This window comes from Tasmannia lanceolata, unplaced genomic scaffold, assembly GCF_043159265.1.
Source record: "Tasmannia lanceolata isolate RefF3 unplaced genomic scaffold, GAP_Taslan_0.1 ptg000002l, whole genome shotgun sequence".
NCBI classification, from domain to species: domain Eukaryota; kingdom Viridiplantae; phylum Streptophyta; class Magnoliopsida; order Canellales; family Winteraceae; genus Tasmannia; species Tasmannia lanceolata.
Genome location: NW_027518679.1, coordinates 12,924,991 through 12,939,558, shown reverse-complemented (window position 1 = coordinate 12,939,558; position 14,568 = coordinate 12,924,991). Strand labels below are relative to the sequence as shown.

The 14,568-nt window shown below is 38.5% G+C and overlaps 1 long non-coding RNA gene across 1 annotated transcript in view; it reads right to left on the bottom strand.

Annotated features, from left to right (window-relative positions):
- The window catches only part of LOC143882412 (uncharacterized), a 31,415-nt gene extending 17,159 nt beyond the window's left edge, over window positions 1-14,256 (bottom strand). The window contains exon 1 of the long non-coding RNA XR_013252238.1: window positions 13,735-14,256. This is a non-coding gene — a long non-coding RNA (uncharacterized LOC143882412). The remainder of the gene's footprint in view (window positions 1-13,734) is intronic.
- Between the last annotated feature and the right edge of the window lie 312 nt (window positions 14,257-14,568).

Below are 14,568 nucleotides of genomic sequence, written 5' to 3'. Positions count from 1 at the left end.
TACGGATTTCAAGGGAATGAGACATCATAGTTGTATGATGTTCAAAGGGGATAAGAGACCATAGTTGTATGGACTCGAAGAGAATGAAAATACCGTATTTGTACGGATTCCAAGGGAATGAGACATCATAGTTGTATGATGTTCAAAGGGGATAAGAGACCATAGTTGTATGGACTCGAAGAGAATGAAATACCGTATGAGACATCATAGTTGTATGATGTTCAAAGGGGATAAGAGACCATAGTTGTATGGACTCGAAGAGAATGAAATACCGTATTTGTACGGCTTCCAAGGAAATGAGACATCATAGTTGTATGATGTTCAAAGAGGATAAGAGACCATAGTTGTATGGACTCAAAGAAAAGAGGCACCGTTCTCAAACGGGCTTGAAGAATTTAGAGATTTTTCATGAGCTTGAATTTGACGTAGGAAAGGATTTTTTTTTTTTTGAATTGGGGATTGGATTTGATGATTTTTTTTTATTATTATTTTTTTAATTTTATTTTTGGGAAATGAGACACCATAGTTGTATGATGTTCAAAGGGGATAAGAGACCATAGTTGTATGGACTCGAAGAGAATGAAATACCGTATTTGTACGGATTCCAAGGGAATGAGACATCATAGTTGTATGATATTCAAAGGGGATAAGAGACCATAGTCGTATGGACTCGGAGAGAATGAAATACCGTATTTGTACGGATTCCAAGGAAATGAGACATCACATTTGTGTGATGGTCAAAGGGGATAAGAGACCATAGTTGTATGGACTCGGAGAGAATGAAATACCGTATTTGTACGGATTCTAAGGGAATGAGACATCATAGTTGTATGATGTTCAAAGGGGATAGGAGACCATAGTCGTATGGACTCGGAGAGAATGAAATACCGTATTTGTACGGATTCCAAGGGAATGAGACATCATAGTTGCATGATGTTCAAAGAGGATAAGAGACCATAGTTGTATGGACTCGGAGAGAATGAAATACCGTATTTGTACGGATTCCAAGGAAATGAGACCATAGTTGTATGGACTCGGAGAGAATGAAATACCGTATTTGTACGAATTCCAAGGGAATGAGACATCATAGTTGTATGATGTTCAAAGGGGATAGGAGACCATAGTTGTATGGAATCGAAGAGAATGAAATACCGTATTTGTACGGATTCCAAGGGAATGAGACATCATAGTTGTATGATGTTCAAAGAGGATAAGAGACCATAGTTGTATGAACTCGGAGAGAATGAAATCTCGTATTTGTACGGATTCCAAGGAAATGAGACATCATAGTTGTATGATGTTCAAAAGGGGATATGAGACCATAGTTGTATGGACTCGGAGAAAAGAGGCACCGTTCTCAAACGGGCTCGAAGAATTTAGAGATTTTTCATGAGCTTGAATTTGACGTAGAATTGGATTAGATGAATTTTGGATTTGTTTTTTTTTTTTGAATTTTGGATTTTTTTTTTTAAAAAAACTCAATGAAATCGAGGATATTATAGATCGTGCCCAGTAAAGATATTGGAAACCAAGACTTTGGTAAATGATGAGACGACCAACCTTATGAACGAAGAACCATTAGTAACAAGAATGGATTATGAACACTTTTATGAAACTTCAACAAGATTTTTCTCAAAGAGACTGCTTGTCTTGTCTTCTAGGGATTTTGATAACTGAAACCTTGAACAAGACATTTGAGATTGGTAATTTAGAACAACGGCTCTCTTGGATATTAACATGGCTTGACAGGTGTTTAGATAAACATTTCTTGACCAGGATAACTAACTGGAAGGAAATTCTGAATTTTAATGGTTCATCTTTCTGAGAAATTGGCTCAACCACCATTGCATCTGAGGTTCTTCCAAGCTTAAGGTGCCTTCCTGGGGTATGATCTTTTTACGGAAGCTGGGCTTTTTGATGTTTCTACTTCTGAACTCTTCTGAGTTGATCTTCTTTGAAATGTAGCTGTTTGACTAGATTCTCGAACCCTTTCAGGTATAATTGCAGGGAGCTGCCTAGGCCGGGCCTCCTTCACCAAGACAGTTACATCATTTGGACATAGGAACGACGATTGACTCTTTCTAAAGAGAAAACTTAGATGAAAGGCACTACTCAAAGGATTGAGCAGCCCTGAAGGAGTGAACTTAGAATGACAAAGATTGACTAACTACACTGACAGACACAGTAATGCTTCTGACTTAGTTAACGTTTTATTTGGTAAGTCTATCCTTTCGAGGAATGCTTTTTTTTTAAATCGTAAACACTGGACTTCTTCCTTGAAACAGTAATGCCTCAAGAATTTAATTACGACCCCTAAGATTGCTTAGCTTCAATGCACCCAGTTTTGAGGATGTCACTTGAATTTGCTTGAACTTCAGTTGATCTTCAGTCTTGATACCGGCTGTAGCCTTCTTATACTGATTCTCTTACCGTGACCAAGTCACCTCTTCGGGGTTTTTAACTTGGCGGACCGTGCTAGCCTTAACTTTTGCCTGAACCACCTTTCTAGGTTTTTGATCCAGCAGGCTATCTCCTTAGCTTCTGCCTAAGCCGCCCTTTCGGGTTTTCAACTTAGCAGGGGAATGATCTTAAATTTTGCCTAGACCGCCCTTTCAGGTTTTCAGTCTAGCAGATCTTCAAACTCCGCTCTTTTTCTTATTCATCATTTTTTTTTTATTGTGTCTCGGGATCTAGCTCATTAGTTCTGAACACCAGAAGGACTTTTATAGGTAGGATAGGGCTTTTCAAAGAATGGCTTAAGGCTCAACAAAGATTTCGACCGAACCTGTGAACAGGTCGCCTACATATCCCAAGGTAGGAATCAGGTCGTGTGTAGTTCAGGGCGAATGCCCCTAGTTTGAAGATAAATTGTTTGAAGGTTAATTGATTTTTTCCTTTTTTTTTTCTTTCTTTCTGGAATAATTGACCTCTCTTCTACTGGAACTTGTCCCTCTTTTTTTTTTTGAAATGATTGAATTTCTTTTCCTTTTTGAATCGACCGAACTCGGTTCAACCGAGTTGCCTACGTACCCCAGTATAGGGATCAGGTCTCGCGTAGTTTGGGGAAATGCCCCTGGTTTGATGGGTTTTCAAGAAAATTTTATTCAGGCTCGAAGGGTTTGCAAACCGGTATTCTTTTGACATTGGTTCTGATTTTGGGATTTATTCGGCCAAAGGGGGCCTTCCGATGTTCAGATTGGCTAGAGTCCGTCTGGTACTGATTATTTTTTTCTTTTTTGTTTTGTTTTGTTTTTTTTTTTTACGGAGTTTGACGGCATTTCCAGGTAAGAGATAATGGATCTTCTTCTTCCAAGATTCTAAAGTGTGCTTTCGACTTTCAGAGAGCGAAACTTGTTCTTTGACATCCTCCATCTATGGATTCGTTCTGATGATCACTTTTCAATGCTTGCTCTTGAACTTCTTATCTTGAATTTGTTGGCTTTATGTTATGAATTTGAGAACCAAGGTCATTAATTGGAAATATGAAAGTTGTTTCCACTCTATGCCCCTTGTATAGCATATATCTTCTCACTTTCTTCATTTTCTTTGAGCTTTCCAACTATGTCTTGCCCCTGGTATCGGTTGTAGCTTTTCTAGACAATCATCTTATTCTTGAAATAATTTTATCAATTCTTCACACTCTTCAGAGGGTAATGTATTTTCAATCGGCATTTACTGAATCAAAGTTTCAGTGCCAGCGTTTACCACTTCAATTTCATTTTTGAAAAGCTGGGATTGGCGCTCCTCCTCTTGTTCAAGTAATTGCTGTGACTCAAGTGGAGTTTCGTCAATTTTGTCCTCATTTGAGGAGGGAGTCTTATTTTAAGATCAGAAGCACACTTAAGAAACAAACACAAGTGAATTATTGGACACGACCTATTCTGAACATGCTCAGGATTCACAACTCTAAATAAAAAAGAGAGATGATTTGCCTGGACTAGGCATTGACCTTGAAATGTAAGACCGGACTCAACAATTGTACTGACCATGATGACTGATTCGCATAGGGGAATGCCCCTAGTTCAAGGATTATGATAGTGAACTCTGAAGGACTTAGCAAAATATTCTTGAAAAAGGTTGCCCTTAGAGTAAGAAAGGACTAAGGGTACAAGTAAGATTGGATCATCTGGACCAGGCATGATCAGATCATGAGATTGCATAATCGAAAGATTGTGAGATTCTGCTCCTGCCAGTTAGGGGATGGCATGAAGATACGATCGAATTGTATGACAGAAGAATGAAAGACGCACGATCAAGAGATTAGATGAGATAGCATAAGATTGCTTTCAACGGATAGATCATGAATGACTAATCCTATGAGATCTTTGAAAATGATGGGATTTATATCCTAACCCCAAAGGGAAAGTTTTTAATCTTCACACATTTTAACAGTGTTACCTGAGGGAATCAACCCTAATCCTAGTCTAGCGGAGTGGAGAGAGGATCTCGACTCATGACTTTGTTCGTGTATCTAAGGACCGATCGTAGCCATTGGAAGATGGACTACGGCCTAATCTAGACACAAATAGGTAGGATATCCTAAACTAGGCTCACACACGTGATGCACATGTGTTCGTATACTACATGCATGTGTGGGTTAATCTAGGGGTAAGGCCAAGAGTTCCCTTAGCGCGAATCCATGTTCGATATACTGTACCAGTGTCCGGCGTATCAGTACGTGAACAAGAGATCCGTTTACGTACCATAAAGGTACTAGGCTAAGGGTGGAATGCTTCTCTAGCACAGAGGCACCAGGTGATGAAATCCCAGTCAACCATGCTAGATAACACTCCGGGTTCCTAAAATAGGATGTGTGTGCACGTGAGATGCAAGGGTTTAGATGCAAGTGATGTAAGTGTATGCAATATGTTTGCGCAATCTACGATGCCTTAAGGTTTTGTTAGATTAAGTTCAAGTAAAATGTGATGAGAAAATAAAACAAGACAAAGTAATCTATCAAGTATAGAGTTTTTATGAGCCAGTTAAATTAAATTCAAATGAATTATCTTTTGAAATTTTAATGAAGTTAGGTGATCCCCAGCAGAGTCGCCAGACTGTGGTACCCGATCCCGCGAGAGGGGTGGGGCGCGAGCCGCCGCGCTCTCTCTCTTGGTCTCCCGTACCCACGCGATTGGCGTGTGCATTTTAATGTTGATTTGAATTAATCTTTCCTGTGAACTTGGGATCACTAAGGCAATCCGAATTCCACATGAAAGAGACTGACAGAGTCGCCACCTAGATGTGGGATCTAGGACCCGAAATTAACCAGAAATCTAGACTCGCTACCTGGTTACGAGAATGGAAGGTATGGGGAGTTATCCGCCACATGCACCATTCCTGCCCGATAATCGGTCTTCGATTCCAAAAGCTAACTCTTTTAAATTTATTTTAAATGGCTCATTCAACTCTATGTTAATGTGCGAACTAAGTGACATGCATCCTATGATCTAATTTCAATGAGAATCCTAAATGTGTATCTTGATTTATTAATTTGTCTGGATTCAATCTAAGTGAAAGTTCTCCTAGAATTCTAATTTCATGGAAAGTCCTAAGTGATTTGATTAAGTATTTACAAGAAAATTAATATACAAAACACCACAATTTGTTGTGGTGCCGACTCGCGGGTGGTATGCCGTCAGACATCCAAGCTGCCTACGTACCCAAGCCTCACTGGGATCAGAGTCGACGTAGTTCGGTGCACCTAAGCTAAGCTACATATGCCTAACTCAACTAGGACACCGACTTAGACGGATTTGACTGTTTCAACAGTTTTAAGAGGAATTATTTAATTCAAGTTGAGGATTTTATTATCTTAGGATTTCATCTAAGATGCTATATGATTCTTATCTGAATGCAAGTTGTCCCTTAGACTAATGCAGGTTTTGCCTACATCCTAGTTTACTAGGCTTGTCCTAGGGAAAGATCGGGTGACTAGTGTAACTAGACCTATGGTACGGTTGCTATTCATAGCAAGCGTCCGTGATGAGGCTGGACTCCTAACTCTAGGACTCCCTAAAACCTAGGACACGGCACGACACCAGTGTTCCTAAATTGGGCTCTAATGGTTCTTAGATTGGAAACCATAATCCAATGGTTCCGAAAGACACAAGATAAATCGATTTAAGTTCTCGAGGTTAGTGAAAAAAAGGATGGAAGAGATGATGAAATAGTGTGAGGGAATGAGAAAGATAGAGAAAGGTGCGACTGAACTTGGGAGTGCCAAATTGCCTACGTACCCCGCGATGGGGATCAAGCCACACGTAGTTCCGAACAGATTTTCCTAACTACACTCTAATGACTAGAGATTTTTGAGATTTTTGATTTTTCAGATGTTTTTGATTTTTTTTCGACACAAGAGGACAAAATCCTATCATCACAAGTGGAGGACAGACTCCTGATATCCCGCAAAGGTTGGACAGCATCCTATGCTTTGCGGGGGGGGAATGAACAGAATAACAACTCTGCGAGGGTTGGACAGCATCCTATACCTTGCAGGAGTGAATAAAATCACGTGATTGGATGAGGGGATGAACAGAATCCCAACCCCTATGATGATAGGACAGACCCCTGAAAGACTGAATGACTGACTCCTATGCTGAAGACTGACTCTGAAAGATGGAAGGACGGAATCCTAAACTCTCTATGACAGACTCTAGAAAAAAAGAAGAAATCCACAGAAACGGGCCCCACACAAACGGGTCCCACATCAGCGGGCCCCACATAAACGGGTCCCACACACAGCGGGCCCCACACACAGCGGGTCCCACATCAGCGGGCCCCACGCCAGCGGGCCCCCCACATCAGCGGGCCCCACACATCAGCGGGCCCCACACATCAGCGGGCCCCACGCAAGCGGGCCCCACACAAAAGCAGGTCCCACACAAGCAGGTCCTACATAAACAGGCCCCACATCAGCGGGCCCCACACACAGCGGGTCCCACACACAGCGGGCCCCACACATCAGCGGGCCCCACACATCAGCGGGCCCCACGCCAGCGGGCCCCACACAAAAGCGGGTCCCACACAAGCGGGTCCTACATAAACGGCCCCCACATCAGCGGGTCCCACACAAGCGTAAACGGGTCCCACACAAACGGGCCCCCATAACTAGAAATATCAAAATCTCAGAAAATCCAGCGAAGACTTCCTTTCACAGTAGTTTTTCTCTTATTATTATTATTATTTTTTATTTTTATTTTTTTTAACCAAATTGTTAGGAACATCCATTAAAACAACGAAACCAGATTCCTAATCAAATCTACTCAAATACAATCAACTGAAACATAAACTTTGTATATATAAAAAAAATCACACAGGAAAAGCTAACATCCAGAGAAAACATGATTTAAATTTCCAGTTCTAAGCATAAGCATTGAAAATAAAATGAGAAGAATTATGAAGGAAAATACCTTCTTTTAGTCAATTCTAGCTATGCTTTGGTCCAATCTACTCTGGTTCTTCCTCGATCAACAGTAAGAGAATAGGTTTGCAGTAAATTGAGGAGATCGCGACGGATTACAAAGATCGGAGAAGACGATCGGAGCTAAGGTTTGGATCGGAAATGAATCGGAGATGGATCGGAGAAGTATCAGAGAAGGATCTCAGATCGGAGCTTAGATCGGAAAAAATGAATCTCAGATTTGCAGAAAAGGCCGGAGGAAAATGGGGGAAGACGATCAGAGCACGGCCGGAGAAAATGGAAGCCGTAGGATTGGAGGTGTAGAGGTTGCCGGAGAAGGCGGTGGTGGCGGCCGGTGAGGGAAGAGGAGATGAAGGTTGGATCTCCGGCGGATTTGCCGGAGATGATGAGCTCTCTCCCTCTGCAATTCTCTCTTTCTCTCCCTCTTTCTTTTTTTCTTTTTTTTTTCCTTGGTCTTTCCCTCTTTCATTTCCACTGTCGTTTTTTCTCTTTCCCTCTGGTTCTCGTTCTCCTTCCCTTTTTCTTTTTTTTTTTTTTTGGTCTTTGCCGAGAGAGAGCTTGAGTGGGGAGACCATCATGAGAGAAGAACTCATGATGAGTTTGTCCCCCTCATGTCCCCCTCCCATTTCCCATTTTTTTTGTAAAATAATAAATAAAAAAATAAAAAATAATTTTCAAATGGCATTGGATGCCATGCGAAAACCAAAACCACTCATTACGCTCACTTTAAAAACAAAGAAAATGATGACTGTCCATATTCTCTCTTTGACCACATAAGTGGGTCCCACAACAGCGGGCCCCACACAAGCGGGTCCCACACCAGCGGGCCCCACACAAGCGGGTCCCACACCAGCGGGCCCCACACAAACGGGTCCCACACCAGCGGGCCCCACAAAAACGGGTCCCACATCAGCGGGCCCCACACAAACGGGTCCCACACCAGCGGGCCCTACATTCTCTTTTGCTCGGATTTTTCTGAATAATCATTCTCAACATTTAGCGGGAAAATGCGAAACACGACGGAAACAACCAAAAATATTTAGAAATGTAACAAACGCGGGAAGGAAAGACATTGGAAAACCGATGGAAAAACCCTAATTTATTTATCGATTAAGGCAGAGCAAAATGGGGGTGTCTACAGCATGCACAAAATAAATGGAAGGGAAGAAATGTCACTTAATCACAGCTAGGTTATGAGTGACATGCCTAACTGGTGTCTAAGTTCTGGTGGGCAAACACATGCATGCTACAACTAAAGGTATAAGATTTGTACACAAAAGTAAGAAAACACAACAAAACATACAATATGACTCGATACCACACACGACGCAACACAACAAATCCTAATCTCTAAACGATTTCGCCCGATTCTTTGGATGGTCTCGTATTCATCCAAAGCTGCCTACGTATCCCCGCCTCTATGAGAATCAAAGCAACGTAGTTCTTCGCACCTATTCTAAGCTATGATGCCTAAGACATCTAGACCTCTATCCTAGACTCGACCTAAAAGATCGGACTAGTTCTTAAAGCTTCTTGTGCGATTATTTAAATTCCAGTGGATTGTGGATTTTTAAGACACCCTATATGCCCTAACTAAATGCAGGTTAGCCCTAAGATAATGCAGGTGGTTCCTACAACCTATGTGTAACTAGGTTGTGTGTCATAAGGAAAATAATGGGATCATTAACGCATCATAGACCTAGTCATCAGTCGGCGATGTAAATCGCCAACTGACCAGACGGAGGCGTAACAAACTCCTAACTCTAACATAAACACACAACAACCACAACAATCAAACAACATATCAAGGAGAAACTCCTAACTCCAAAACTCTCTATCTAGGACAAACTCCTAACTCTAGAGGAAGATCTTTTTGAAAACAAAGTTTTAAAAGTTATTTGAATGATTTTTGAAAGATTTACAAAGTGTATTTACAAAGTTTGACTGGACTTGGGATAAAGATCCCAAGCTACGTACCTCGTGAAAGAGGATCAAGCCAATGTAGTTCGGAATCGGACTCTCCTAACTACCACTTAAACTTAACACTCCAAATGATTTAAGGCTTTTGATGTTTTCAAATGTTTTTTATGTTTTAAATTTCTGATGTTTTTGAGTTTTCAAATATTTTAGATGTTTTTGGATTTTTAAATGCTTTAGATGTTTTTGGATTTTTTAAAGGTTTTCACCCTTTTGGTCAAAGACCTCAGGGAATACACAAAGCAATACCCTAGGGCTAAACCCTAGGGCTAACAGGGGAAACCCCTAAACCGGGTAAACTAGTGTCAAAGACAAGGAAATAATCTAAGATCCCAAGATAGGTAAACTTTAATAAGATTGAATTAGTCTCTAACAAAGAAGAGCAACGACAACACTAAGGAGAAACTCCTAACTAATAACACTAAAGAAATGAGCAAACAAGTTAAAGACTATCTACTAATACTACCAAAAAGGCGAATGAGTCAAAGACTTTCTAATAATACCACCAAGAGACGAACGAGTCAAAGACTCTTTAATAATACCACCAAAAGGACGAACGAGTCAAAACTCTCTAATAATACCACCTAAAGGACGAATGAGTCCAAGACTCTCTAATATTACCACCGAAAAGACGAATGAGTCAAAGATTCTCTAATAGTACCACCAAAAGGACGAACGAGTCAAAGACTCTCTAATAATACCACTTAAAGGACGAATGTGTCAAAGACTCTCTAATAATACCACCTAAAGGACGAATGAGTCAAAGACTCTCTAATAACGCTACCAAAAATGAGGGGGTGTTAATGAAACTAAGCAAGTCTGCTAGACACAAAGGCGGGCTCCAAGTATCCCTATCACCGCCCTTCTAATAATAAGTAGATTCAAGGCAACTAAGAAGACTAAGTTAGTCTTCTACTTATGAGGGTGCTCCACAAATGAGGCTAGGCAAGCCTCCTAAAATGGTGAACTCTATGAATGAGACAAAGCCTGTCTCCTATGGGTTTGACTTTTCTGCTGAGACATAGCTTGTCTCCCTAAGAGGATGGGCTTTATTGTATGAGACATAGCTTGTCTCCTAAAATCGTGTTACTTTGTTTATGTGAGACATAGGTTGTCTTCCTAAGGGTAGGCTCTAAATGAGGCTTGTCTCCAAAGGAGAACTGCCTAATGAGACAAAGTATGTCTTCTAGTGTAACTCACTAATGAGACCACAATGGTCTCCTACATGGAAGGCTCTAGATAACTCTTTCGTTGTCCTTGCAATGATAAATGGCTCTAATTTCTACAGGTGTCTAAAAAGGGTAAATGCTACTAGGACTTAGTAAATGCTACTAGGACTTAGTAAGTCCCATAAAATTGATGGGCTTGGGCTAACGCCTTCATCGCCTTTGCAATGAATATGCAACTAATGCTCAAAAGTACCTAAAAGGCTAGAAACTCTCTACCTAAGAAGATAAAGAAAAAAAAAGATAAAAGAGGAAACTTACCATAACCTAGAGAATACCTCTAAAGATAGGCAAACTCAAAGAATTCAATGAAGAGAAAGGTATCCTTTTATGCTTCCATTTACTCACGTTAAATGATAATATGATATCAAAGAATTCAGTAAATGTGACCATAACTTGGAATAATCCTCACACCTAAATTAAAGTTTCCAAGAGCATTATAACATTTGTACTTTCACATCAATATAACTGGTGAGGATCATCACTTTCTTTATGAAAAATAAATCAGAAACATCATCTGGTATTAACAACTACAAATGATCCATTACCTTTCTCATTATCTATATGAACCTCATAATTCAATATAGCAACACAGAATTAAAAAAAAAAAAAAACTTAAATCAAACTCACAAGACCTGCTAATGAGAGTATCATTCTAACTAAAATTAATGACTATGTTTCCAAAGAAAATCATTCCTAAACTCCAAACCAAAGTGAAGTCGATACAGTCACATTGGCAACTCATTTCAACAGACAGTTGTTCATATCAGAGAAATAAAGAATTAATTGGATATACCGGTTAAGCCAATTTCAATATGATTATTTAGTCATTGGAGTATCATTGCCCAAAGACAAGGATTGTGATACTCCTATGTCCTAGTTATGTGTCAAATCTTGCAACACTATAGACCTGAGGATTTTGGAGGAAATATTAAAAATCATTTACTAAGGGTACATATATTTGCAATCATGATATCATTCAACACACAACAAATCCAATTCTAATAAATACGATATATTTCTAGCATTCATAAGCAAGTGACAACTTTTCTCAAGAAGATATGTACTGTTTAATGTTATTTGAAGTCCAAGCAAAGGAAAAACTAAGCTATTCAGTATCTAATTGCATTCAAACACCATTTGTACTAAAACTTATTCATCATTCATGTTCAGATCAAGTCCACCATCAGTGACCTATTTAAATCTAAAACACTTTGTGTTATGCTTTGAAACCTGAAGTAATTTGCTCGAAGCAACAAAAATAATATCTAAACTATTAGGAACTATCAAACGAATTCATTTGATAACCCTCACATAGAAAAAGATCAGCAAACTAGAGCTGAAGTCGATTCAGTTCAAAATATGAGCTACTTCCAAATTAATTTTACTAGTGAAGTGACTTTCAAAGCAACAGTTTACTTTCATCAAAACATTACCACCAAAATCCTTTAAACTTTAGAAGATATGATACACATATCAAGAATAATATTTCAATTACCAAAATAGTATGATATATTAATAGATATAGCCCAAGCCATTCAAATGTAATCATCACTTTGCTTATTCATACTCTATTGAATATAATCATAAGTTTTAACACAATTCTTAATTATTTATCAAATATTTAAATTCTAGATAGAACTTATACAACTACACACATTTACAACACACTCGCACTTACACTCTCATACATGTACACATATACTAATATACATGTAAATATATAATTGCGAATATGAACCATTAGATGAGATAATTTTCTAATTGTGCAAAACATAAACTAAGCTACAAACAAGCTAGGTTGAATTCACAAAATGTATTGAACCTGAAGTAGAAAATCCTTTAGCAAAATACGAAGAATAAACAAAAATTCCTATCATTCTATCACTATATGCAACATCACATGCGTCCCGAAGAATTTCTCCTAAACAAAGTATTTTTTTCCAATTTATTTGAATAGACTCTGAGCAGCAATAATCGTTTATAGAATAGAATTTTGACAAATTGATCTTAAATTGTCATCAACATTTACTACATGGAAAACATCCCAAACTAGCAGATCAAAGAGATCTTCAGAATTTGCTATTTAAATTTTATCATCTAGCAATTAGCATTTACATTTTCTTTATTTCCTGCAAGTTAATACAACGAATCTAACAAAAACTCATCACAACAATATATATATTTACATTTTCTATATATATATACGCAGATCATGAAACAAGAATGAATTACCATACCTGAAAGTTTCGATTCAAATTTTCACAATCAGCAATGATTATACAATGAATAAAATTAATCACCAGAGGCTTAAATCTCAAATCTCTTCAACGAAGCATAAAAGGAATCACTTAGAACAACTCAAATTCGGGATTTATGAGCTCAGACCTAGAATCTTTTATTTCTTTTTGAGGTAATAGAGACAGAGTTTGAGCTATGGTTTCAGATGCAAATCTATTGGTTTCTATAGAAAGAAATATGAAGATTTTCCCATTATCTCTTTTCGCTCTCACTCTCCCTATTAAGGGCTCTACTAAGGTTTTGCAGAAATGAGATCTCCCACAAATGAAGGCTCTCGATCCTCTTTTATAAGGAAGTGACAAATTTGAACCTTATTTCTCTCAAGACAGAAGGCATTTTTGTGAGTGAATTACAGAAATTACATTCTAGAATAATTATAAACTGGTATGAAGACCGTACAGATGACCAAAATTAGGCTCGATTACTTTTAAATATATCTTTTAAAAAACAAATATTATATAGCATTATTGATTTCAAACAGAGTGATGAGCATGATGAAAATTGCCATTAATTGAAACCAAAAATCTTGAACGAACTCAAAATTCTCATCACAAAGGGTAAATCAAAGCTTTGACTCACAACAAACACCTTTTATCATTTTAAAAAACTGAAAGATCTAAAAATATTCAAGTATAAAGGAGGGATCATATCAAAATATCATTGAAATTAACTCAAATAACATCATCAGAGACAATCAATACTTCAAACAAAACAAATTAAGAACTAAAAATCTTATAGAACATGCCAAAACAGCAGATACCAACATTATCTTCTATTTAATCTCATAAGTAAAAAAGAAAAGAAAAATACCTTTGATTCTACCAATTCTGAAGGGTTTTCTCTTCCTCTTCAAATTAGAATAGTAAAAATTCCAGATCTAGCAAATATTTCCGAAATTGTAGAGATTACCAGTGCTCAAATTCCTCTGGACTAAGGTATAGGGCTCAGATCTTGAGTTCCAAAGAGATTCCAGCTAAAATGAGATGGAAGATGAAGTTAGGGAAAATGATCGGAGCAAGTGCTTATAGAAGAGAATTTTGCTCCAGATCTTAGGGTTTCTAGCTTGAATTTTTGATAAGGGAACTCAAATGTATGGTTTCTGAAATGCTAAGAGGAAGAATCTGCTAGGTCAAATGCTTGACGATGAACGAAGGTAAAATAGGGTTTAGAAATTAAAAAAAAACTGAAGAAATAAAGATCTGATGAAGTAAAAGGGATTAGAGATAAAGAAAATGAAGATTAGCTGCAGATTGTGCTTGCCCGAGATGGCAATCCGGCCAGAGTTCCGTCGGAATCTCGTCGTTGAAGACGATCTCTCTCTCACTGTCTCAAAGATCTGTTTTGTGTGAAAAAATGAGAATCCCCCATTTTCTCGTTGATTTTTGTTTTTTTTATACAAAGAAACCATGACCGATATTGGCACTACCCATTTGATGAAGCGCGCGGAAAATAATAAGGCACGCCCACCATTTTTGTCCTATTCGGCCGTGGCGCTCCCTTCACAGGATAAATTCACCCCCTTTCTGGATTTGAACTACACTTCTATCCCAGCATTGTTCGCTACAAAAACTAGCTTGGATTTTGACAAAATTTTACGGGGAGCTTGGTGGGACCCTAAGCTAGCTTGGAGTGAAACTTGGGGCT